Raw genomic sequence first — 25,937 nt, 5'->3', positions numbered from 1 at the left:
TGCTGATTTTGCTTGCCAAGTGCTTCGATTTTTCTAGTCAACTACTTTTGGTGTCGGGGGATGTTGAGCTTAACCCTGGCCCTGGGGCGGGCTCTGGCGCTGCCATGCAGTCCAAAGTCAGCGCTGTTATTTCTGTGTAGAAACAGCTTAACGACATGTTGACTCTGTTAGAAGGCCTTAATTCAAGGACCGCTAAAATGGAGTTAGAGCAATCACACTTAATAGCCTCTATAAGTGAAATGAAACTAAATCAGGAATCTATGATTAGAAACTTTGCCGATCTTGACGCGAGGCTGTCGGCAGTCGAATCTAAATCATCTGCCAGCGATGTGGCGCATGGGGAATTGCGGATTTTGCGTGAGTTAACCGATCAGCTTGTCAATGAAAATAACAAGTTACGTCTCGGACAGGCTGAGCTCGAAGACCGGCAGCGCAGGGACAATCTTCTGTTCTTCGGCGTACCCGACAGTCTGTCCGAAACGTGGGATGAAACGGAAGAAAAATTATTGAACCTTGTTTCAGGCTGCTTTGATCCTGTTCCTACGAGTGGCATGTTTGAAAGAACACGCAGTATTGGTGCGTTCTCGGAAGAAAAGTGTCGTCCGATTGTTGTGAAGTTCCTGTCCTTCAAAACAAACCAACAAATCCTAGTGCAGTATGCCAAACTTATAAATAAAAAGGTCACTGTAAGTGAAGATTATTCTTTGCAGACACGTGTCGCTAGAATGAAGCTTGTGCAGTTCGCGAAGGATGCTGACTAAGCATAAGCTGAGGTATAACAAACTTTATTGTAGCAACTAATCCTATGCCTTTGACCCCATTCGCGATAGCATTTTCGAGCTAGCTGGCAATCCAGGATCTTTAGCGGCCCCTTATCGCACTGCTTCTGCTTCTGGCTCGCCACATGCTTCGCCATAGAGATACGGGAGGGGAATTGGACGGGCGACTCTAGATAAGCCAGCGCTTTCAATTCTTTTCACGAACATCAGAAGCATAATACCAAAGCGGGAAGATCTAAACTCTGTCATCGACTCATGTGATGCGATGTTGTATTGCTGACCGAAACGTGGCTCTCTGCAAAGATAGAGAGCAAGGAACTGTTCGATTGCATGAAGCGCTACAATGTTTATCGTTCTGATAGAGGTCACAGAAATGGAGGAGGTGTTTTAATAGTCATCGCCGATAATATTGTCTTCACCCATTTGTCTTTCTAACACCTTAGAGTTGGTTTGGGTTGAACTTCGTGTTCATTTAAGGAAACTGATTCTGGGCATATGCTACCGTTCCCCGTGTTCGTGTGCAACATTCGTTGAAGATTTGCATGATGCTATTTGCATGATCTCAGTACGTTATCCGGGTGCGGCAATCTTTCTTGCTGGTGACTTCAATTATCCCAGCATCGTGTGGGCTAATACATCGCCGTATCCTCGCCCGTTTTCTACTGAATGCAATAACATTTTGCGAACCTGTTTGGATTTTAACCTTTCGCAGCAAGTTACTAAGCCAAGTCGAGTCACGCCATCATCTTCCAATGTATTAGTCTTTATGTTAACCAACGCGCCGGATCTTATCCCTTCAATCTCGTACTTACCTGGTCTTAGTCATAACTCCTTGCTTCATTTCGAAGTAAAAATTAAAATTCCTAATAGCCGGAGCATCTTCAAGTCTATTAGAGATTACAAACGGGCGGGCTATGATGCCATTAATCGTGAATTACCTCTTTTATTAAGCAGTTATTTACCAGAATTTTCTGAGCGTTCTGTCCACACTAACTTGGAATTGTTTAGGGACACTGTTGAACGTCTCACTAATAAATTTGTGCCACTAAGATTTTGTGGTGTAATAGCCAATAACCGTGGTTTAACAAAATTTTAAAAAGGCTATCCAATAAGAAAAAGCGTTTGTTTCGCTCGGCCAAATCATCGAATTCGCAGCAACGATAGGACGGCTACCTTTCTGCGGCCACTGAGTACAAATTAGCTCTGAAAAATGCTAAGGACTCCTTCTTTAACAGTACTTTGCCTTATCTACTGAATAATAACCCTAGACAGTTTAGGAACACTGTGAACAAGAAAGATAGTTCGTAAATACTACTTGCATCTTCTGACAGTCTCTGGAAACAGGCTGTATGCCCAATGACTGGAAGGTTGGGAGGGTGATTCCGCTGCACAAGTCTGGCGATAAACATTGCCCTGATAAATTTCGCCCTGTGTCACTCACCAGCATTCCATGTGTAAAGAAGACGACGAGCATATGCGCAAGCCGCATGATCATCGCCTGGTGCATGCTCCTGGCTCCATTGTAAAGAAGACGACGAGCTTATGCGCGAGGTGCATGGTCATCGCCTGGCACACGCTCTCGGCTGGACTAGCTGACCCGCTGTTGGCCCTGCTCCCGTTAGGAAGCTTCTCAGAATAAACCCCACCTTACATTTGGTGGAGGTGCCGGGTGACGTCCTCTCGCCCTGGAACTCCGCAACCGAACGCTACCCCCTACCGCGATGCCTAACCACCAAGCCGTCCAAGTGAGCCCGGCCGCTGTCATGTGTGCTGGTTCTCTCCGCCAGCGAGACCCCGCTATCTTCAGTGGCACGGACGACCATGATGTTGAGGATTGGCTCGCATCGTGTGAGCGGGTGAGCGCATACAACAAGTGGGACGCGGAAACCAAACTGAACAATGTGATTTTCCATCTTACGGGCGTTGCGAATGTGTGGTATCGGAACCACGAGGCGGACATTACATCATGGTCTGGTTTCAAATCTAACTTCTCAGAGGTATTCGGCCGCCCGGCAGTCAGAAAACTGCGTGGCGAACAGCGCTTGCGTGCGCGGTCACAACAGGTTGGCGAGAACTTCACGAGTTACATCGAGGATGTCGTCGATCTTTGCAAGAAGGTGAACGCTCAGATGCCCGAAGCCGACAAGATCAGGCATATTCTCAAGGGCACTGATGACGACGCCTTTCAGATGTTGTTGGCGCGAGACCTGCGCACCGTCGCGGAAGTCGTCACCCTGTGTCAGAGCTTCGACGAACTACGCAAGCAGAGGGCTCTGACACGCAAACACACCACGAACGTCGACTCGCTTGCTGGCCTGAACGATGCAAGAGACCAGTCATCGCTCCTACCGCACATCAAGAGCTTCATCCGAGAAGAAGTTGCTCGCCAGCTCTCGCTTATTACCCGCCATCAAGAGCCATCACCACACATAACTCCGAATTTTCGGAACATCATTCAAGAGCAGGTCGCTTAAGCTCTCCCGCAGGCCCCTCCGCCCACACCTCTTGCGGCCCCGCTGAAATATGCGGACGTTGTTGCGCGACCTCGTTCACCTACCTATGCTCCGCCTCCTGGTCCCGTTCGAGGGCCCGCTGCTTTTATTTTGCCGCCTGCTCATCTGCGAACCTCCTGGAGCACGCCTGATAATAATCGACCGCCTGCTCAACTGGGAAACTCATGGCGCACACCTGACAACCGCCCGATCTGCTACTTCTGCGGCTTGCCAGGTCATGTGGCGCGGCTTTGCCGCCGACGCATGAACATCTCACGAACACCTCCTGAAGTTTCCGGTTACTGACCCCAGCGTCAGTACTGACCTCCTGCTGAGCCGCCCCTAAGCCGTTCTCTGTCTCCTGAGCACACCGCCTTCTCTGGACACCGTTCGCCTTCTCCACGTCGACGCTCCATCTCTCCGATGCGACGGCGTCCCTCGATCACTCAATTGTAAAACTAGGTGCCGCAGTTCCTGAGGCGAGAACTGCGCAGTCGTCAAAATTTGAAAGACTTCGTCTGTCTGCCGCCAATTTAATTGAAGTTTTTGTAGAGGGTGTATCTGTGATGGCGCATGTGGACACCGGCGCGGCGGTTTCTGTCATGTATGCAGCGCTTTGCCGATCTTTGAAGAAAGTGAAGACGCCCCTTTCTGGCCTGTCGTCACAGACTGCAAGTGCGCACCTCATCCAGCCGTTAGCAGCGTGCACAGCTCGAGTAGTCATAGCAGACATTCTATATTTGGTTGAGTTTATCGTTCTGCCGTCATGTTCGCATTCGATCATCTTGGGCTGGGACTTCCTATCGCTTCTTGACGCGGAGATCGACCGTGCTCGGGCTCAAGTAGCGCTCTCTGCGTTGCTGAATCCCGTGCCAGAGACTTAAATTTGCGGTGCCCCTGTTCCTGCTAAAGCTTTTGTCGCCGACAGTACCGATATTCCTGCGTGCTCTTCCGTGATTGTGCCTCTCTCCTGTGCTTGTGTTCGCGATGCCAGTGTCCTCTTCACGCCGTCTCCTACTTTTCTGCGTCGCCATTGCCGGCCGCTGCCTTATGGTATGCTCACTTTCTCCGCCGGACTCACCGCACTGTGGGTCTTCAACCCGTTTTCAAGCCCCTTCTAGTTGCGCTGTGGAGAATGCGTCGGCACCGTGCAGCTCTTTGATTCTGTTTTCAACCGTCCCGACGCTGCCGCAGAACTACCGCCGGTCGCCATGGACGCCCTCAGCTCACCTACTCCGGCGCCTGCCCTATTGTTGACCGACCTATTCCTTCGCTCTATCGACGCCACTCTACCTACAACTCAGCCAACCCAGCTTCTTGCGCTACTTGAGGAGTTTCGCTCGTCCTTCGATTGCCACCAAAGCGGTTTGGGGCGCACGTCGACTGTCGAGCATCACATTGAAACCGGCCCCCATGCCCATCTGCGAAAGCGCCCATATTGTGTTTCCACCTGTGAACGAAGAGTTATTGAAGAACAGGTAGACACCATGCTTCAGAGCGGCATTATTCAGCCTTCCACCAGCCCCTGGGCCTCCCCGGTTGTCCTCGTCAAAAAGAAAGATGGCCCCGTTCGGTTTTGCGTCGATTACCGCCGCATTAATAAGATCACACGCAAAGACGTCTACCCTCTGCCCCGTATTGATGACGCCCTGGACTGTCTACAAGGCGCGGAGCTCTTTCCTTCCCTTGATTTGCGCTCTGGTTATTGGCAGGTCCCAATGGCAGCTGCAGATCGTGCCAAAACCGCGTTAGTGACCCCTGACGGCCTCTACGAGTTTACCGTCATGCCTTTCGGGCTGTGTAACGCTCCTGCTACTTTCGAGCGAATGATGGATACCGTTTTGCGTGGCCTCAAGTGGAAGACGTGCCTTTGCTACCTGGACGATATCGTTATCTTTTCACCTAACTTCCAAACGCATCTATCTCGCATGCAGGACGTCTTGACATGCCTCAAAAACGCAGGCCTGCAGCTAAACTTGACAAAATGCACCTTTGCAGCCCGTGAACTAACAATTTTTGGTCACGTTGTGTCGAAAGACGTTGTACGCCCTGACCCAGCGAAACTTCGTGCCGTGACTGACTTTCCTAAACCTTCCACCACTAAGGAACTTCGCAGCTTCCTAGGGCTCTGCTCTTATTTTAGGCGTTTCATTCGCAGCTTTGCCTCAATTGCTGCCCCTTTGACTCAGCTCCACGGCGCCAATGTCAATTTTTTCGGCTCGGTCGCCCGCCTGCGACGACGCCTACAACACCTTACGTCGTCTCCTCACGGCACCTCCCATCTTGCGTCACTTCGACCCGGCGGCCCCGACTGAAGTTCACACGGATGCCAGTGGTATTGGTTTCGGTGCAGTGCTCGCTCAGCGCAAATATAGATACGACGAATATGTCGTTGCCTATGCCAGCCGCACACTTACAAAGGCTGAGTCTCACTACTCTGTGACTGAAAAAGAGTGCCTCGCCATTGTGTGGGCCTTAGGCAAGTTTCGCACTTACGTGTACGGCCGTCCTTTCGACGTCGTTACGGATCATCACGCCCTTTGTTGGCTTTCCTCTGTGAAAGATCCTTCCGGCTGCCTGGCGCGCTGGGCGCTGCGTCTGCAAGAATACAACATCCGAGCCGTGTGCCGGTCTGGCCGCAAACATCAGGACGCCGACGCCTTGTCTCGCTCCCCGCTCCCCGCTGAACTTGCCAGCCTCTGCGAAATCGGAACCCCTGAGCAATCTCCCAGCGTCAGTGACATGCCTTCTGAACAGCGCAAGGGTCCATGGATTCGTGCTCTTCTGGACTTTCTCTCCGACCCATCGGCGGTTTATTCATCCCGCAAGCTGCGCCGTCAAGCTTCCCAATTTGAGATCCGAGATAACCTGCTTTATCGCCGTAATTATTATTCTGATGGACGAAAATGGCTCCTCGTCATTCCTCGCTTCCTACGGTCCTATATCTGCTCATGTTTTCACACTGACTTGCAATGCGGTCACGCAGGCCTTTTCAAGACTTACACGCGCCTCCACCTCCGCTACTACTGGCGTGGCATGTACAATTTCGTTTTGAAATACGTACGCTCGTGCCTCGACTGCCAACGCCGCAAGACACCCACTACCCGTACTGCTGGTGAGTGTCAGCCGCTATCTTGTCCGCCTCGCCCTTTCGACCGCGTTGGCATTGATTTATATGGGCCCCTCCTCTATACTGCTTCTGGCAAACCATGGATCATTGTTGCCGTCGATCACCTCACGCGGTATGCTGAAACCGCCGCACTCTCTGCTGCCACAGCACAGGATGTGGCATCCTTTCTTCTGCGTCGGTTCATCCTTCGATACGGTGCCCCTCGAGAACTCCTCAGCGACAGAGGCCGTGTCTTCCTATCTGATGTCATCAAATCTCTGCTCCGTGAGTGCAACGTCATCCATCGGACTTCCACCGCTTACCACCCTCAGACCAACGGCCTCACTAAACGCTTTAACCGCACTCTGGGGGACATGCTGGCTATGTACGTCGGTTCGAACCACACGACCTGGGACCTTATTCTCCCGTATATTACGTTCGCGTATAATACTGCTACGCAATCTACGACAGGATTTTCTCCTTTCTTCCTCCTTTATGGCCGCCATCCCTCCGTTCCCATTGATACTGTTCTCCCCTACCACCCTGACGCATCTGAGTGTACCACCGTCTCCGAAGCCGCCAGGCATGCCGAAGACTGCCGCCAGATTGCCCGGTCGCTCACGACAGCTACCCAGTCCCTTCAAAGAACGCGACACGATGAAGATCAACGGCCCCAACATTTCTCTTTCGGCTCTTCGGATCTCTTGTCTGGCTATGGATACCTCCCAGTACTCCGGGCTTCTCCCGGAAATTCCTGGCTAAATATCAAGGGCCATATCGTGTCCTGGAACAAACATCTCCAGTGAACTATATTGTTGAGTCCCTCACGCCGTCACCCGATCTCAGACGCCGTGGCCGTGAGACTGTACATGTCCAGCGCCTCAAGAGATACTACGACCCCGCTGTCTTGTCCGCCCCTTAAGTCGCCAGGATGGCTCCTCTTCTGTCCGGGGGCCATTGTAAAGAAGACGACGAGCATATGCGCAAGCCACATGGTCATCGCCTGGCACACGCTCTCGGCTGGACTAGCTGACCCGCTGTTGGCCCTGCTCCCGTTAGGAAGCTTCTCAGAATAAACCCCACCTTACACATGTAAAACCATGGAACATGTCATCTACTCTCATCTTGATACCTTCTTGGAATCCAATTGCTTTTTCAGTAATGCCCAACACGGCTTCCGTAAATCATTTTCATGCGAAACGCAGCTCATATGCTTCAAAAATGACTTGCATTGCATTCTAGATCGCGGGTTCCGTGCTGATTCTATATTTATGGATTTTTCTAAAGCATTTGACAAGGTTTCACATGAGCTTCTTTTTCTTAAACTAAACAGCCTTAACATCGATTCCACATTACTTGCATGGTTGTATTGTTTTCTTCCAAACCGAAGTCAGTTCGTAACAGCAAATAACGTAAATTAAGATTCCTCGCCTGTTGGCTCTGGTGTGCCTCAGGGGTCCGTTCTTAGACCCCTCCTCTTTCTCATTTATATAAACGACCTACCAACTACAATGTCATCTTCAGTTTGTCTTTTTGCCGTTGACTGTGTTATTTACCGCGAAATTAATGACGATAATGATGCATCTGTTCTTCAGTCAGGTATTAACAAGGTACTGGATTGGTGTAACCTGTGGAATATGAAGCTAAACATTACTAAATGCAAGCATTTGCCCACTTCTCGTCTGTCTACTACACATTCTACCTACTGCATTAAGGGCATCACTCTTGAAACTGTGTCGTCTTATAAATATCTGGGTGTTCATGTCTCTTCTAACCTGTCTTGGAAACCTCATATTGACTTCATTATCAATAACGCTAACCGCATCCCTGGATATCTTCGCAGAAGTTTTTCATGTGCACCGAGTCCAATGAAACTACTAGCTTACAAAACTTTGGTCCGCTCTAAATTGGAATATGCTTCATCGGTGTGGAACCCTGGGGTTGAATCTCTCATTTCTGAGTTATAATCAGTTCAAAACCGCGGTTGTCGTTTCATACTTTCCAACCATCATGGTACTAGTAGTATAACTGCCATGAAAGCTAACCTTTCCCTACCGCTTCTTTCCCATCGCAGGTCAATAGCTTCATTATGTACTTTTCACAAAATTTATCATAATCCTTATCTTAAAGAGAGGTGGTTAAAAAGGCCATCGTTTATTTCAGCACGTATTGGTCACCGCCACAAAGTTTGGATCTCTCCTTGTCGCACGAGATGTTTTCACGATTCATTCATACCCAGACCTTGTGTCAGCAGGAATAACCTTTCCCAGGATATGGCTGAAATTGCTGATACTGTTGCCTTTCGTAACGCTGTTACTAATTTTATATGTCTCTTTCTATATCTATGTTTTATTTTATTAGCTGCTATTTTCTTTTGTGGTTCATTTTGTGTAACTCTGCCTTATGCTGGTGCTCTTGTTGATTTTAAACCAGTGTGTGCTTTAAGTATATTAAGATTTTTTAGCTGCTGTTTTTGTTTTTTGTACTTGTATGTTATTCCCACTCCACTCTAGAACGTTTAACGGCCCTGAGTGTAAATAAATGAATTGAAATGAAATTCTAAACTCGCATTTTCTCCATAACTCATTTTGTGTGCTTTCTTTATATCAACGTCACAACTCTAAATTTCCTTTTGCATAGGCCACTGCGTGATCCAGAATTTAACCACAAGCCTGTCTGATGTTTCCAAGGTTTGTGAGCAGTGTGTTTGTACTTTGACGACACAAGCATACGTCCACTTCAGCATATCGAATGATACAGTGTATACACTTGAAAAGATTTCGCACTTTATTTAGGAATATGTAGGACTCTCAGCCTTCACATGAAAGCAGCATTTCCCAACTTTGTTTATCCAGCCACAATGAAACTCTTCTCACGCGCACCCCGTTTTTGTGACAACCTGAATTTTTAGATGAACTCGTGCGGGCATTTTAGACACTTTATTGGCGCAAATTATTCAAAGTCTATATAAAACGGTGACTAGCGGGAGCTGCTGCAAATAAAAAAAAGGCTACTAGGCTAATTTCTTCGCCTAGTTCTCTTCACCACAAGCAATTCCAAACTACAAATAATGCGCCTGGCTATTATTATAGTGATGTGATTTGACGCTTGGCTATAATGATGGTCTGGACGACGTTTTGGAAAAGAGCATTGTAACCCGCCGCCGTCGGTTAACTGCGGCTCCCTACTTCAATGCCACAGATGTTGCGGAAATGGGTTGCACCTGCATGTTAATTTGAGGTCGTTGGGTTACGGTTAGACAGTGACAGGGTCAGGCTTCTTAGAATAAGCGGAGGTTATCTATGAACCTTCCGCGGCGGCTTCGATGCCGACAACGTGAGCCTTATACAAGCACCGAGCAAGCGGCTCACTGCCGGAACGCTGTCTCCATGCGATCAGACGGGGAGACGTGTGCCTGCTGGAAACCATACCAACAAGATGGGTGCACCTCATCCTAGTTTTTGCGCAGCATTTGAACGTTGGGATAGTGTTTTTTCTTATATCTTCGCGTGCAAACGCACACAACGCAAGGATAATTCAGAAGAGCTGAAGCATTGCTGCATAGTGGCTGATCCTTCGTGTGGAAGCGGCTCTCCTTGGATCTGCACGGGAAAACGTCCCAACGACTTGGCCGTCCACCCCTCGCATGCAGTTTTCGCCCTTTATCGTAACGCACCTAACGGGCGAAAGATATGCAGCTGTTCTAAGGCTGGGCGGCGAAAACGCTAAGCCATGGAAATTGCTAAACGGACATCCTTCCAGCGATCCATAGATCCTCGCCACGTATAAAAACCTGCCGGTGTGTCTGAACTCTACTGAGTAGTTTCGATGCCGTGAGAGCCGTTGTGCTGCTTTTGCTATTAGATATTTTCGCACGAGAGGGCACCTCTCTAATCCGCGGCCTTCACGAGAGACGCTTTTATGCACAATATTCCCTCCGAGCTGACAAGCCGAATCCGATGTTGTTCAAAAGTGACGCTGTTCGACGGATCTAGGCGGTTCGTTCGCACCATATTCTGTTTCGCTCTATGTTAAGTTGCGGTCACTCGACGGTGCGGCGGGCATACACCTTTAAGTAAATAAGAGGCTAGTTTTAAGCCTGCAAACGTTATAGCTATAAGAAAGGAAGGAAATTCAAAGTTGCGGCTTCATTTTTGTAGAATGCCTATGCGTCATCCTTAAAGATGTCGTTTGGTGCTACCTCACAGTACGAAGACTTTGTGGGAACGCCTTCCCATATTAATCCTCGAGCGACCTGCTGCCGACGAGGTTTCACACGCTTGCTTTTAAGTGGCTCAAATATCGAATGCTGCTTAAAATGAAATGAAAGTTGTCGAAGGGTGTTAATAATAATAATTGGTTTTGGGGGAAAGGAAATGGCGCAGTATCTGTCTCATATATCGTTGGACACCTAAACCGCGCCGTAATAAGGGAAGGGGGAAAGGAGAGAGTGAAAGAAAAAAAGAGGTGCCGTAGTGGAGGGCTCCGAAATAATTTCGACCACCTCGGGATCTTTAACGTGCACTGACATCGCACAGCATACGGGCGCCTTAGCGTTTTTCCTCCGTAAAAACACAGCCGCGTTGGTCGGGTTCGAACCCGGGAACTCCGGATCAGTAGTTGAGCGCCCTAACCACTGAGCCACCGCAGCTGGTATTCTTTCAGAATACAATTACGAACTTCAATTCAATACTATTTCAGAATACAATTCAGAATACAATACGGATATTTGGGCATTCTTTCAGGACACAATTACGGCTGAACACACGTAAGAGCCGCAAGAAGATAACACAAAAATCTTTAGGTCACAGGTTTATACCGTATCTTCGGCATGCATTACTTACTGCAAAATTTGTACTGGTTTCAAGAAAGAAGTCCTAGCTTTATCCGCTTGTTTCCTGTTTTTTTAACGCGAGAGCGTTAAGGAGCTCGTGTCGCAGAAAAGCCGGTGTCGTCGGCGTGGCCTTCTTTGGACGTGAAGGAAAAATGGCGCATCTTGGTAGACACCTGAACCGCGCCGAAAGGAAGGGGGTTTTACGCGACAGCTCTAAGGATCGACTGATTGATTGATTGATTGATTGAATGATTGATGGAGTGATTGAATGATTGATCGATTGATCGATCGATCATTTTTTGATTCATTGATCGATTGATTGTTCGTCAATCGATTGATTCTTTGGTCGAATATATAATAATTAAATTAATTAAATAATTAACTGTTTGATTTATCGTTCTATTTTTCATTCCCTTACGGCACGATCCGGGTGTCCAGCGAGAAATGTGAGACAGGCGTCATTTCCTTTCCTTAAAAGCAATTGTTCATTTAATTTCCTTCCCTTCTAGCCGTTTCGGGTGTCCGCCGAGATATTTGAGACAGGCGTCCTTTCCTTAAATTTTCCAACGGGCCACGCTTCGCGCCGAATGGGCGATGGCATTCCGTGTACTCCTCGGCAACGCTGTCACGTCTCGCTCTTAAAGACGAAGCTTAAGCGTTCTGCATTTTTTTTGTTGCACTCCACCAAATTAAGACCAAAGTACATGGAACTTTTAGACTATATAGTCAACTGCCACTAGGCGAACGCCCGGAGAAGCGCTGGCTGATGAGGGTTCCGACAATCTGACTGACTGAAGCAGCTGAAAGAACGTGCAGAACGAAGCGCTCATTGCACGAAAACGAGACTTAGAAATTGGACCAGATGGATATAGCATAGAGAGGAGCTGACGCTTCGAAATGAAGAGCTCATTCTGTTAAAGAGAAACATTGCTGCCTGGGCGCGGAAGAAGCGGCAGAGCATTAATCAGCAAGAGCCATTAGCCCACGCATATTCCTAGTTGTGCTCTTACTGCTCCGCCTGGAGCAGTGCTACGAGGGCCCGCAGAAACGTACTGCGCCTAGGGTGTCACGTGACGAGAAATGCGCGAGACGCAGAGGGCGCAGCCATCGGTGGCTGAGGGGTATAAAAGCTGCGCCGGTAGCCAAGGCGAGCAGAATGCTTACACGCTCTTCTTCTTCACGTGTTACATACCAGGTCGTGAGTTTGTAAATCACACGCATATGATGTCTAATGCGCTGCACATAACAATGAAACTTATCCGTCTGATGTGATTCACATAATGCCACTTATCGGTGAACCTGCCCTCCCATCAGTAATGTGATCGTGTTGCGTGCGCAATGATATCAGTAGGTGCAGCCTGTTCAAAGCGCTCGATCACAAGGAAGAAGCAGGCTCGATTCTAACCAGCGAAGCCGCATACTCTGTTCATTTCCGTCGTGTTCGCGCCGTGATTTCTTCGGAGGCGAAACGCAAAAGGCGCCCCTGTGCTGTGCGACGTCAGCGCACGTGAAAGATCCCCAGGTGGTCGAAATTTTCCGGAGCTCTGTACTATGGCGTCCCTCATAGTCCTAGCTACTTTCGGACGTCAAACCCCATAAACGAACCTAAACCAACCACACACAGACGTATTATTGTACACGGAACGCTGCATGACGAAATGTTGCATCGTCGCTGGGGAAAACAGAAGACGATCGCGGAGGGACGGAATGGAGCCACCAGGACGAGGATCTAGCACCGCGAGCCCGCAACGCGACACCCACCCGTGAGCAGGGCCTGACAAAGACCACAAGTGGCTCTCTCTCTTCCTCCCTAATATCAAGAACCCTTCGATATACTCTCCTTGCTCACCTTCTCATTGTTCCTTGTATGAGTTTTGTGTTTTCACTAGTCCAAACAAACGTCAGTTTAAAAGTGAAAGCCACCGGGAGATCGTCGTTTTAACGCGACGCGACAGCGTTAAGGCCCCGTGTCGCAGAAAAGCCGGTGTCGCCGCCGTGAGCGAAAAATTCCTCCTCCACCTCCTCCGCGCAATGTACGCCACTGCCCGTGCAGTTAGCGCGCGACGGCAGCGCCTCCCGCTAGTCTCGTTCGGGCGCAGTGGGGCCGTGCGGGCACGCAGGAATCACGCGGTGAGCGGCACACAAAGCAGCGCATATCCAAAGCGCGTTAACCACGAAGCTTGACGCTTGCTGCCCGTGCGTTCGGCTCGGAAGCTATGTTGGCATTCGTGGAATCGGGTTTGTCGAGAACGATGTGCCGAAGAACTACGACAGGAACTTTAATTCTGCGCGTTTCAGCAAGGCGCCTGGCAGCGCTTCTACGTGGTTGCCGCTCCGCGCGTCCGTTTCACCGCACGTAGCACAGCGATTTGTCTAACGGGCAAGGCGTCACGCCGAGCGGGCGATGGTGTTCCGTGGACTCCCTGGAAGTGCTGCAACACGCTGTCGCGTTCCACTCTTAAAAGCGAAGGTTAGGCATCCTCAAATTTTTTAGAGCTTTATTGAAGCAACAAAACCTTGATAATTTTTTATTCAGAATACCGGGCTCCCTTGTCTGTCTGCTAAATCCGGCAGCGCTGTGGAACCCACGGCTGGCTTCAGATATTTGCCGGCCGTAAACCGATCCCAACTGCTCCGTTGCCAGGTGGCTGGTGCGGGCCTGTAAGAAAGTACTTTTCCATGACAGGAGCCTTGAGAATGTGGCAGGTCATTTGTTTGTCAGAAAGTAACCTTTAGCAACAATCCAGCGCCCATATTTCAATGATCTCTATCTTCCATGCATTTCAGTTCTTGAAAATAAAAGAATCTGGACCAGGAATAATTACTTCACTTAAGTAAACTGTTTGCTTCCATGTAGTGCAGGAATTCAATGGAGGTAAATTTCCTGCGGTAGTCTTTTGGGGCGTTTGTTTGAAAAAACAATTCTGAGAGGAATACCAGATAAAGCAGGCCTTAACCGCTTGAACATAATGACTTACATAAGCCACAATTAGTTCGAAAGACAATTTAGCTAGCACGTGCATATCACAAATACAAAAAGTATTGCGACTCGTGCTGCATCTTATGCATATAAAGGAAACGATGGTTTATGGGGGTTTAACATTTCAAAGCGACTCAGCCTATGAGGGATGCCATATTGAAGGGCCCCGGAAATTTCGACCACCTTGTGTTCTCTAACTTGAAGTTACATCGCACAGTACACGTGCCTCTAGAATTTCGCCTCCTAGAAATTCCAACGCGGCAACCAGAACCGAACCTGCGTTTTTCGGGTCAGCAGCCGAGGGTCATAACCACTGAGCCACCGCGGCGGACTATAAAGGGAACGAAAGGAGCTAGAGCTTACAGGAAAGTGCCCACGCTGTACCTCACCAGAAATGTACGTACATAAGTGGCACAATTCCATCTTGGGTTAGCTTCCCTTCATAAAAAGTGTTAATTATAATATAATTAAATTAAATCTATTCGTTATATGTGGATAGCCTCAAAATAAAACGTGGAGAATAGTACACATTATACCGCTGCAAGCAGCATCAAAATGAGAAGCTGTGAAAAACCGGCAAGCTTAAAAACTACACCGTAGACTTATAGGCGCAAAATCATCAATGCGCTAGGTTTCATTCAAAACGGCACCTTGCGATTACAAATATAGATGTCTACAGAGTTGTCGAGAGTGCTCGAACAGTGAGTTGGCTGCTAAGGCTGTGAGGCATGCCTTTATACTTCAAATAGGTGCTTACATGAACCTGGGCTGAGGGTGCTTGCGCTGGCTCTAGTTCTAATGGCGTAAGTAGGGACAAACTGCAGCGGAGTGAACAACACCTGATCCATGCCTCGAATAGCTCACCAATCAATGAAAAAAAGAGTTTTGGTTCACGTTCCAACAATGATGCTACAGTTAACTATGCGGTTATGACTTAGGGTATCGGAAGTCGAATATACTCTCTTTACGTCGACTTTGGCTAAGACTTCCGTTCGCAGCTATCATATGGTAGTTGCCGTAGTAGTAAAATTTTATTTGGCCATATTTTAAAATATGCACCCCAGAAGATGCAAAATAAAGCAGTCTAAGCATAACCTGACGAAGCCTACACCCTGACTTACACGTGAGGACACCGGTGGATACAAAGGTAAGAAATTTGATATATGTTTAGTAACAAACATTATTCCCCAAATTGAGCAGAGATAAAGATCCTAAAAATCCGAAGCTGCAACAACAGATGTAAAGGCTGAACAGTCAAAGCTGCCAAGCACGTACACAACTGTTTATTAAGAAACAAACGCTTTCGGTGATAAATCTTGGCACTATATCAGGAAATAAACGTGCCAAGACGATATTATTTTGATACACACCGCAACAACACAACCCTAATGCACACATATGCACGATCACTGCCCATATGCACGCCAAGAAGCCGGAAACTATTCACTTGTTGCTGAAATTTCAAGATTTAAAGCGAAAACGTTCAGGGTCCGGTTCAGTGGAAAAACCGCTGTAGTTGGCATTGGCATTGTCGATCTCAGAAGATCAATATTGGTCGAGAAGGTGGTGAGGTCACATTCACATGTCTTCGTCCGTGCAATTGAAACACCCTACAACAATGACAAAGTACAACAGTGGTCACGTCAATGCTCGATTCTTTATTGTTCTACAGAGTGCTTAGGGTATTTCAACATTAATATTTAGCAGCTCTGAAGAAAGCAAAGCAATTGCGCTGAAATGAAAAATGGTCGAGCCTAGTCTCCTTTCTCTTTGGGTCGTGAGCCAGGCGCTCTACCTCTCGACCACTGAGAAACGTTCAATCTACTTGGTTAAAGGAAGGCCTTGCGTGTCTTGTGGTAACTAAAAATAAAAACAAACAGAAATAAAAATGACAGGCTATTAACGCCATTAAATAGAGTGTGACGTGCAAAAGCAGTTGCTTAGTAATTAAAGTCACCTTTGCGTAAACATTGCTGCAACTTGCCCTTCGCATTCGTTTGACTCTTTCATAGACATTGCCTTACAATGTCCTTCGACACAATTTCTTTTAAACTTTCATGCCACGTGAACTTCCCCTACCCACGCCGTACCCTGGTCAATTCATTTGAGTTGTCAAATATGAAGTGGCAAGAATCAAAGGACAAGGGTCAAAGGTCGAGGCTTCAGAGACCCGTCGGGTTTTTTCAAGATTGCTAGTCAAGTAGTGCATTCACGCAAAAATAAACGAACAGTGTCCATGTCTGCGAAGTGATTTATAAAGAGATTCCCAGGCCGACGAGAGGACCTATTAACGCTAGAGTGTCGTGCCCTAAAGTTGGTTGGTTGGTAACAACTAAACTCCTGCAGAGCTATTCCTCGAATGCTAAATTGTTAGTTCATGCGAGAAAGGGATGATTTATTGTTTTTTAATTGAAAATATAAACATTGTTCCGTTAACATTTATTTCAAGAGCACTGACCGACAGCGAAATCGTTAACATGGTAGCCAGGCATTCGACGGCTGTACAAAATTTTTGAAAATTAAAGCTAGAGAGGAAGACATTATTATTGTCATCATTCAACCCAATTTGATGTTGTAATCTGACTCTGACGATGTCAAGAAAGCATGCAGTGAACAAAGAGGTACCAAAATAAACCCTGAGGAACATCAAACTTCACCAAATTTAATTTAGATTTTGCATGATGTACTCTTGTTTATGGTACTGTCTCTGAGCAGTTAAATGTCCCCAATACTGCAACTGCTGCTTGAAGACTCACATAAATATTCATTTTTTAGTAATACTGAATGATTCACGGAATCGAAGGCCTTGATCAATTTGCAAATAATTCCACATTAAAAAGCCAATTTGCTAAAATAGTATCGAAGGAGTCTTCTATAGTGAACAGTGCTATTTAGTTGAGTTACATGGCTGAAAATCGTAATGTTAAATTCCTCGGTACCATTCGAATTGAAAATTTTGTAACGATTCGCAGGAGATCTCGTTGATCTGCTAAGTCTAGAATTTTTGAACATCAACTTTAATTGTGAGGTAACTGTATATTAGTATAAGGTAAGGTGACCATGGAAACATTAGATGGGATGGCCCATTCTTTCGAGGCATAGCCAAAATCTTTTAAAAATTTGTCAACCGCTGGCATTTAAAACCCTTTTAAAAATTTCTCAGACCACAGTGGAAAAATCGCTGGAGTTTAGCACTGCTAAAGCGCGATTGAGGTGTCCACTGAATAATGAGCCAGTTACGCGCCTTTCTTTTCCTCAATATTAACGCACTCTGCAACATTTTCAACGCCAACGCCAATTTCCCAATGAATGCTGGGAGCCCATTGTTCTATCAGTAAATCTATCAAACTACTAATTCACGCTTTGAGCTATGTGGCGGTAGTGACAGAGAGAGCTGTGGGCAGCATGCGTTGGCGATAGCATCGTTGCCACTGAAACGTGACCCTCGAGCATAGGCCGCCGGCGCATACTGGAGAAATGGGCACTGACGGTAAATAAGGTTAAGACGCGCATAAATGGCTCCCTTGGTCAGTAGACCCCTCCATCGCGCTTTCAGAAAAGTGGCTGTGGTGTCCACCTGCAAAAAACTATGCTTTCTCACGATATTTCGTGCTTAGCATGCTGAACGGCCAGCTGTTTTTTTTGTTGCTTTTTTTTTCCTAAACCCGCGGAAACTTTTACCGAGTGATGTGCTTTCTTGTATGTGCACGCTTGGGTATCGGATTTTCAAGCCTACAGCTATTCCCTCAAAGGCATAACACGAAAACTTCTTATTGCGGCTCACACGTCTTGAAAAGATGATGCATGCTCATAAGAATTTAAACATTTCACCTAAAAAGTAACGCATACCCAGAGAAAACCGCAAACACTTCGCATTCTATTAACTTTGAAAGCAAACACGAAACCAAAAAATTAACAATGGATAAGCGACTGGTGCCTGCCGCGTCAATAGCGCAGAATGTTTATATTTACTACGGGCTCTTTATTTTATTGCCTGCTTGTATATCGTACTGTTAAAAAGGCCATAATATACATAATGGCAGGATCTGGCATATCTGATTGCTGGACGCTCACACGCTGACAGTAAATTTTTGAATGGTTAGTAAAATTAGTGAGTGGACTATTTGAAAGCAATGTGCCTTTATTATGCTTCTTCTAGTCACAAAGCAGTAACCAGATGAGAAAATGCTTAAAAATTGCTCGGACATAAACGTCGGCGTCACCGACGCAAAGGGTTCTCAGCTACGATAAAGCGCTGGGTAAGCGTCCTCTGGAAAGGCGCATTCCCAAGCTTTGAACTCCGCTATAAAATTTGCACACTCCTGACCAACCTTATGAAGCCGAACGCGATAGCTTTAGAAGTCGCCGCCACAAACTTCTTTTTTTCGCATTCACTAAGTTCTCACGGGTTCGCTCTTCAGCTGGCACCCGATATCTAAAGCACTCCACTACTGCCGGCCTCTCTCGCAACTCCGCGTCCTCTAGCTTTCGCCGCTTTCATTCATCCTTTCTCCTTCGTATTTCTGCATCGCCCTGGCATTAACGCTGCACTGCTGCAGCCTCAAGTGCTTCTCCGTTGGCACCTTGGACAGCGCGCGACGCATGTTTATGCTTCGCCGCCCTCTTTTCAGGCCCTTCGCTGCGTGGTCTACGATGACTCCGCGAATGAACCGGCTCTTTGCTCACCAAAACTTCGGCATTCGTCGAAGGCACAGCGTCCATCTTCAAACACAGCTGACACGAATGAGAATCGCTCCTTCGCCGCTTCTATAACCCCTCTAGCCATGTCACGCACGCCTGTCATATGACGCGACGCATCCACCACAGATTAGTGGAAACTTTTCATACGCTCTGATTGCTCGCAAACCCCTCATTTCTCGTCTTCCTTGACGTCTGGTGAGCGGCGTCTCCCTGTCATTGGTTGATTGTGGTGTGATGTCACGTGACTGCCGGCCCATCGTGGTTTAGTGTGACAACGCGCACGGTTTTTCCTCCGAACGCCCGTTCTAATGCTACTGCGTTAATGAACCGCTAAGCATGCTGCGCGATAAACCAGGCAATATCTAAAGAGACACCGTCGTCTTTAGGCAGCCGTACAAATCTAGACCTGAAGGAATTGAGATGAAGTTGTTTCATCAATATTCTTTCTAAAATGTTTGTTTGGCGCACCCTCCGAGAAAGATGGCTAGTTTTTATCTCCTGGCGTTACTGCCTATAAAACGGGAACCGCCAGTCGGCTCATAGAGGCTCTTGCCTTAGAACTAGTCTTGCACATCTTGTGCAGGCTATGTAAACCGCGGGAAAGAAAAGCCCATCTTTACAAGAGCGATTAATCGCCCTGCGTTCCAGTCTGAAGTACAAATAATGGAGGTCTCCACTGCTCGACAAAAGCTGCGCTTTATTATGTCACACTCCAAAAGTGTTCACTGTTGTCATGAAAGCTTTCCACATAGTTGAGCTGCCTAACCAACATTTTTGAGACTGCCTTTCAAGGAACGGAAAAACGCCTTTTTGCAATGGCTCAAATGAAACATTTTCTCTTTGGTGTCCACTTTCAATTATGGGTCATTCCACGCCAAACGTCCCAGACGTTGCTGTCAGCCATCTCCAATTTGTCCAAAAAAATTCACGGGAACTTATCCTAATGTGCGTAATCAAACACTGAAATATTTTTGTCGACTAAAATTTAAGAAGGGTGTTGAGGCAGGCTAGTTGGTGGATTTCGTTCATGATTGAACTGCGCGAAAGAAAGGGGGCCAAGAAGAAACACGTACACACACACAGCGCAGACCCATGGTAGGAGAAATATATTCAAGAAGGGTTTTGAGGCGGGCTAGTTGGTGGATTTCGTTCATGATTGAACTGCGCGAAAGAAAGGGGGCCAAGAAGAAACACGTACACACACACAGCGCAGACCCATGGTAGGAGAAATATATTCAAGAAGGGTTTTGAGGCGGGCTAGTTGGTGGATTTCGTTCGTGATTGAACTGCGCGAAAGAAACGGGGACCAAGAAGAAACACGTAAACACACACAGCGTGTTTCTTCTTGGTCCCCGTTTCTTTCGCGCAGTTCACTCATGAACTAAAATTTATTCGCAAGGTGAAGGCAGTTTAAATATTTAGAGAAGGCGAGAAACCAGGCACCGCTCAATCATTAATATAAAAATTCAAAATTTTAGAAAACACTTCACAATGTTTTTCATTGACATTTGTACAGATTCCGGCTTTGTATTTAATTCAGAGTACGCAGCTTTATAAGACACAATCATTTAAAAAAATCGACAAAAAGTATGAAATTGTACCGTATTTGCCATTTTTTGTTGTAAATATTAACTTGCTCTCGGAAATTATAAAACAGCCGTTTGTTTTTTTATAGACGTCTAGTACCTATAACAAATGTTACAGGTGATGAAACTGTGTATATCGAAGTAAAAAAAAATATACCAAACTTGCAAAAAGTGCGTTTTGAGCCAAAAACATTCCTGAATGACATTGAGCGGATGGTACGCGATAAACGAGATTGTTTTCGCTTTCGAAGTTCGAACAGACCCGCTCTGGTTCGGGGCAGCCAAGAGAAGAAAAACGAGGAAATTCAGAATGCAGTCTCCCATGGATCACGAGGAGTAATGACCAGCGGGCATGGCAGGCGTATCACAAGCGCTTTATTTATATGCGAATATTATCACGGAGAGCGCACGCCTCGAAGCGCACGTGAAGGTGCGAAGTGCACACCGCTGCGGCGAGTAACGCGAAAAAAAGCCTACTGGTGCTAAAACACGGAGACGACACACACAAGACAGGACTTGCGCAAGTCCTATCTTGTGTGCGTCGTATCCGTCTTTTAGCGCCAGTACGCTTTTTGCGTAAACCATGTCATGCTACAACCAACTATCTCAAATCAAAGTCTTGCTGTAAAGTAACGCGAGACGCGCTGGCATTGAACGCGGCCCACTCGCGCGCAGGTGCGTCGTTCGCATGAAGGTGCTTCACCAGCAAAGTGGCTCGTCTACAGTTGTATTTGGGTTATTACTGCAGAAATTGCACATAAATCAAATACGACCAAGACATCACATCGGAAACAACCAGGCATGAGCCTCCGACGTCCATAAGTGACAGGTACCACGTGGTGCTGCCGTGTCACGGATTGTTTTAAAACCGGATCGTTCTGGTCATTTCTAGATCAACGTCTCACAAGCTCTTATGCTGGTGCTTACGTCTGTCATGGCTTTACGGAACTACACTGAAGAACTAGATCACTTGGGCATGCTTTAAGAAAGTCTTTTCCCACGAATACCTGTTCGACTACTCAACGTTCCGATGTTTTTCTGCAGTGCAAACCTCAATTAAGAACTAGAAGTCTACATTTTGTCTGGCCACAGTGTCGGCAGTGTCGTGCTCTGCGGTGAAGAGGCGTTAAGAGACGACGCAGCTTGCGGCGCGAGAGCTGAAATTCAATTTTTTTCTCGCTTTAAACAAAAATTGCCTGGATAAAAAATTCAGAATGTAAAAGATATGCACTGTTCTACGTAACTTGCTATTGTTCGTATTTTACTCGGAAAACCTCAGGGTGAAATTAACGAGTGTTTTCGGCTCAAATCGCGAATTTTTGTGACATTAGCAATTTTTTACTTTGAAATACGCAGTTTCATCATCTGCATCGTTTGTTATAGATACTACACATTTAGAAAAAGCAAATTGCTATTTTTGAACTTAGGAAAGCAAGTTGATTTTTACAACAAAAGAAAACAAAAACGATACATTTTCGTAGTTTTTGTCGATTTTTAAAAAAATATTTATATTTATAAAGCTGCATGCTCCTAATAAAATATAACGCCAGAATCTGTGCAAATGTCAATGAACAAATTGTGAAGTGTTTTCTAGAAATTTCAATTTTGTATTATTTATTGAAGAGTGCCTCATATCCCGCCTTTTCCAAATATTGAAACTGCCCTCGCCTCACGAATAATTTTTCCGCAAAAATATTTCAAGCTTTGATTACGCATACTGGGAGAAGTTTTTGTGAATTTTCTTGAACAAATTGGAGATGGTCGAGCGCAACGTCTGAGACATTTGGCGTGGAATGACCCTTATGTGTTCTTCTGAGATTATTGGTAACCCTCCTTTGGTACAAAAAGATAAATTCGCTCTAGGATTAAGCCTCTGCGCGAGCACACTGATCTCCATACGCCTTTTACAAGTGGTTAATTGCCACCAAGTAGTATCACTGCACTTTATCCTGCTTTTTATTTTGTTCACGTAGATTAAATTGCCAAAAACCACTAAAGAACTACGTGCGTACATGTCACTTCGAGCATAGTTCAAAATGAACATGAAGAGAGGATTTTTACGCTGAATTATAAAAAAAAAACATGCTTTGGTAAGCAGAAGAGTGAACTCCCCGCGCTTCTGCAATATCGACATCTAAGTAGTTCCGGGAACGCAACAAGCGTCGAATCGACCTGCTTTCCGCAATATTCCCCCCCCCCCCCCCCCCACCGAAAAAAAAGAAAAGAAAAATTCAAGCTTACTGTAGAAGCTAATAAAGAGTTCTAAATCCTAGTCATCGATGAGTAGTGTCCAATTAGGGCTCCAGTCCGAGCACATGTGCCAAGCCTCACAGATCTTCGCTCAGGTAAAAAAAAAAAAAACACAGCTCCCTGTCAAAAATGCATGCTTTGTCATAAGAACAGTTCTTACTCTACTTTAGAGTATATTTTTTGCAGTATTGCAGCTTTTCCTGTAGTACTCTTTTTGGCAGTCTGCAGTTCTGCCGTACTTTTCTTTCGGAACTACATAATATTCTGTGGTTACTGCAGAAATTACAGCTGCCACTAAAAGTGAATGGAGAAGAATATAAAAAAATTGTTTGCGATGAGAGAAAATTTTCTGTTTTTTTTTCGACTGGGCAGCGCGGCAGTAAGAGAAACGGAAGCAAGTCATGACAAAAAACAAAAAAAAGCGCTGATTTTCCCTTTTACTTGGAAAAAAAAACAAAGAGGAAAACGCCGTAATGCTTTCCACATCCATCTCATCATTCACTGCGTCTTCATGAGGATTGAAATATGCGCTGAAGTAGCATGTTCCGAAATAAAAAAAAAACAAGGAGTTAAGAAGCACCAGAAACAAACATCTACTAGTTCAGCGATTTGAAGTTGTGTTCAGATCCTTCTGTTCTGGTTGAATGTTTGCTTGCCTCTCTCGGTGGGTAAAGCGGTATATTTAGTGGGAGTCGTGAAAGGACACGTATAAGAATGTCAAATTACTGTGCTGAATCCATGCGACAGTAGGAGAACACATTTTGATTTGTAGACACAAATTCAGTTTACTGTCAAATATGCGCTGAAATAAGGACAGTGGGTCTCAAGAAAATCAGGGAACTCGATTGCATCATAATGAATAGAAACAACGAATCACAAAGGATACACAGAAAGAAGTGACGTATCCTCGGGAGTACGGAAGGGACAGTACTGCGAAATTTAGCCTACGAGCTAAAAATACTTCTTTATATATATGTGTACATATATAATCCAACGAAAAGAGAAATCTTGACACGGTCAGTAGTAGTAGAAGAACGTAGACCAACGTTTGAACCGATTTGTTGATGTTTCGACCATGGAACAGCCATGTTTGTCTTAAGACATCGGAAATAGCACAGGCGTCTTCGCATTTCGCGTCCTACCGTAATGCGGCGTGGTGGCGGAGGTTCGACCCCTCGGTTTTATGTTCTACAGGAGAACACGTTACCTGAAGAGCAAACAATGTTTTACCTTAAAAATTCATTACAAAAATTAGGCTCCAGATGCACAACAAAAGAGGAAAAAACGATTAAGGGGCTGACGAGTGCAAAATACTGCAAGCGATGTCTTGCCGCTCATGATGAACTCCACAATCTCAGCCTGAACCCGGAAACGTAAACTGCATAAATGAAACTAAGAACGTGGTGTACTTACCAAACACTGATGTCTTACCTACTGAAAGAAGTCACCGTCGTTTCAAGGCACAACTTGGAACGCAAGTCTGCTGCCTGATTTCATAGCGTCCACCGAAATCGGTACGGTCCTATTCGGAAATTGTTTCTGCAAGAATATTGTGCGGAACAGATTATTTCTGCAGCCCTTTATATTTTAAATTTTTCTTAGCAGTCTCCTTTTGTTCAGTGCAGCATGCAAAAAAATACTGAAAAAAATTAGTCCACCCCATTTTTTTCATGCCATGTAAGCACATCATAATATTTTTGCTGATTGCATGTCGTCTTTATATTTTACCTTATCTAAGCGAACTGAAATCAGGACTGAAATTATAATAAAGGTGGCTCAAATTAAAGTATAACTTCCAGGTTTAAAGCTGTAAAGAAGTTGGGCAGCTCTATACAGTTATATCGTAAAAAAAAACGAAACGAAAAATACATTTACGTACTTACGCCAGAAACCTGGATATACATTCTAAAATAAGTGCCGCAGTGTACCTAATTGACTTCTTTATGCGACAAATAGGGCCATCTAGGCATTAGGTTGCACCTTTACTACCAAAGTGAAGACAATACAATGTTTGTTTTTTTTTGTGCAAAAGGAAAACATTCCATGACCTATATGGTGCCCCTGAGCGGCAATTACACTAAAAGAAAAAGCAAGATCGCGAACTGAGCAATATAAACACTTTGGGCCTAAAAGCTAAAACGCATCCTGAGCGTTGTTACTGTGCATGTGTAACATTTTTGATACTTTGTTGTTTTTTTCATGAGTGCCTACGGACTTGTGTGTCGAACAATGATAAAACATATCGATTCTTTTCGTAATGCATAGGCAGTGGTTAGCCGCACTTCGGTCTTTTCACGAAAAATTTGAAATCTTGCGTCCGACTTCGTTGCTCAGAAAGCAACAGAGAAAATCCAGGCTGCATTTCACGAAAAGAGGATCATCTTGCCCGCTTTGTTTGTACCCGGCCGTATCTGTATGTTCGAGAATGCAGCTCGGTGTTTGAGTGTTTAGACGCGACTTTGGTATTATCCAGTTGCGCCAAGTCGTTTTGGTACTGAGCCTTTCAGCAACCGGAATAAACAAACAATCCTAGAGAAGCAATAGCAATGGGTAACGTAATGGGGTTGGCAGTGTACACAAAGCTCGAAAACATCCTGGTGAGAACTCCACTGCAGCTGAAGCTTTTCTGAACTTATCCCATTTTCAAAAAGCACGGGTGGTTCAAGGCGGTTACCAGAAAAGCGGTATGATTCCAGTGTTTCTTCACTCAATTAGTCCTATCACAAAGAACAGCTGTGACCACCCTATTCCTTTGATGGTCCTGCGCACCATTTTCAAATGGCATGAAGCATACGCATCTGTAAACCCAAAAGCCTTGCTGTCTAACAGCTCTGTTAATATTCTTGCCAAGATTCTTACTGCGAAATTTTGTCCTTATAGTGATAATATCACTGTTAATGAGCCATGAAGTGGGCAGATGTTCGTAGGATTACACAAGCATAGTGCAAGTATCCGGGCTGGTTCACATGTCATGGTCAGCTGAGTCGTCTTGGCGAGAAGATTTTTGTTGCTTTGAGAGTGACGAGATTTTTTTACATACTGTGCTCGACGCGGGTATCAATAAGGTGTGACACGTCACCGAAGTTTGTGGGTTCCTGCTTTTGTCGGCCTACGCATTGACGTGTATAAACGTAGGTGTATAATTGAAGGCACAGAGCGCTGCAATAAAAATTGATTGATGTCAGCACTTGTGTTGTGCTTCTTTC

The sequence above is a fragment of the Amblyomma americanum genome, chromosome 7, assembly GCF_052857255.1.
Source record: "Amblyomma americanum isolate KBUSLIRL-KWMA chromosome 7, ASM5285725v1, whole genome shotgun sequence".
NCBI lineage: Eukaryota > Metazoa > Arthropoda > Arachnida > Ixodida > Ixodidae > Amblyomma > Amblyomma americanum.
Note: the sequence above shows the minus strand (reverse complement) of the source record.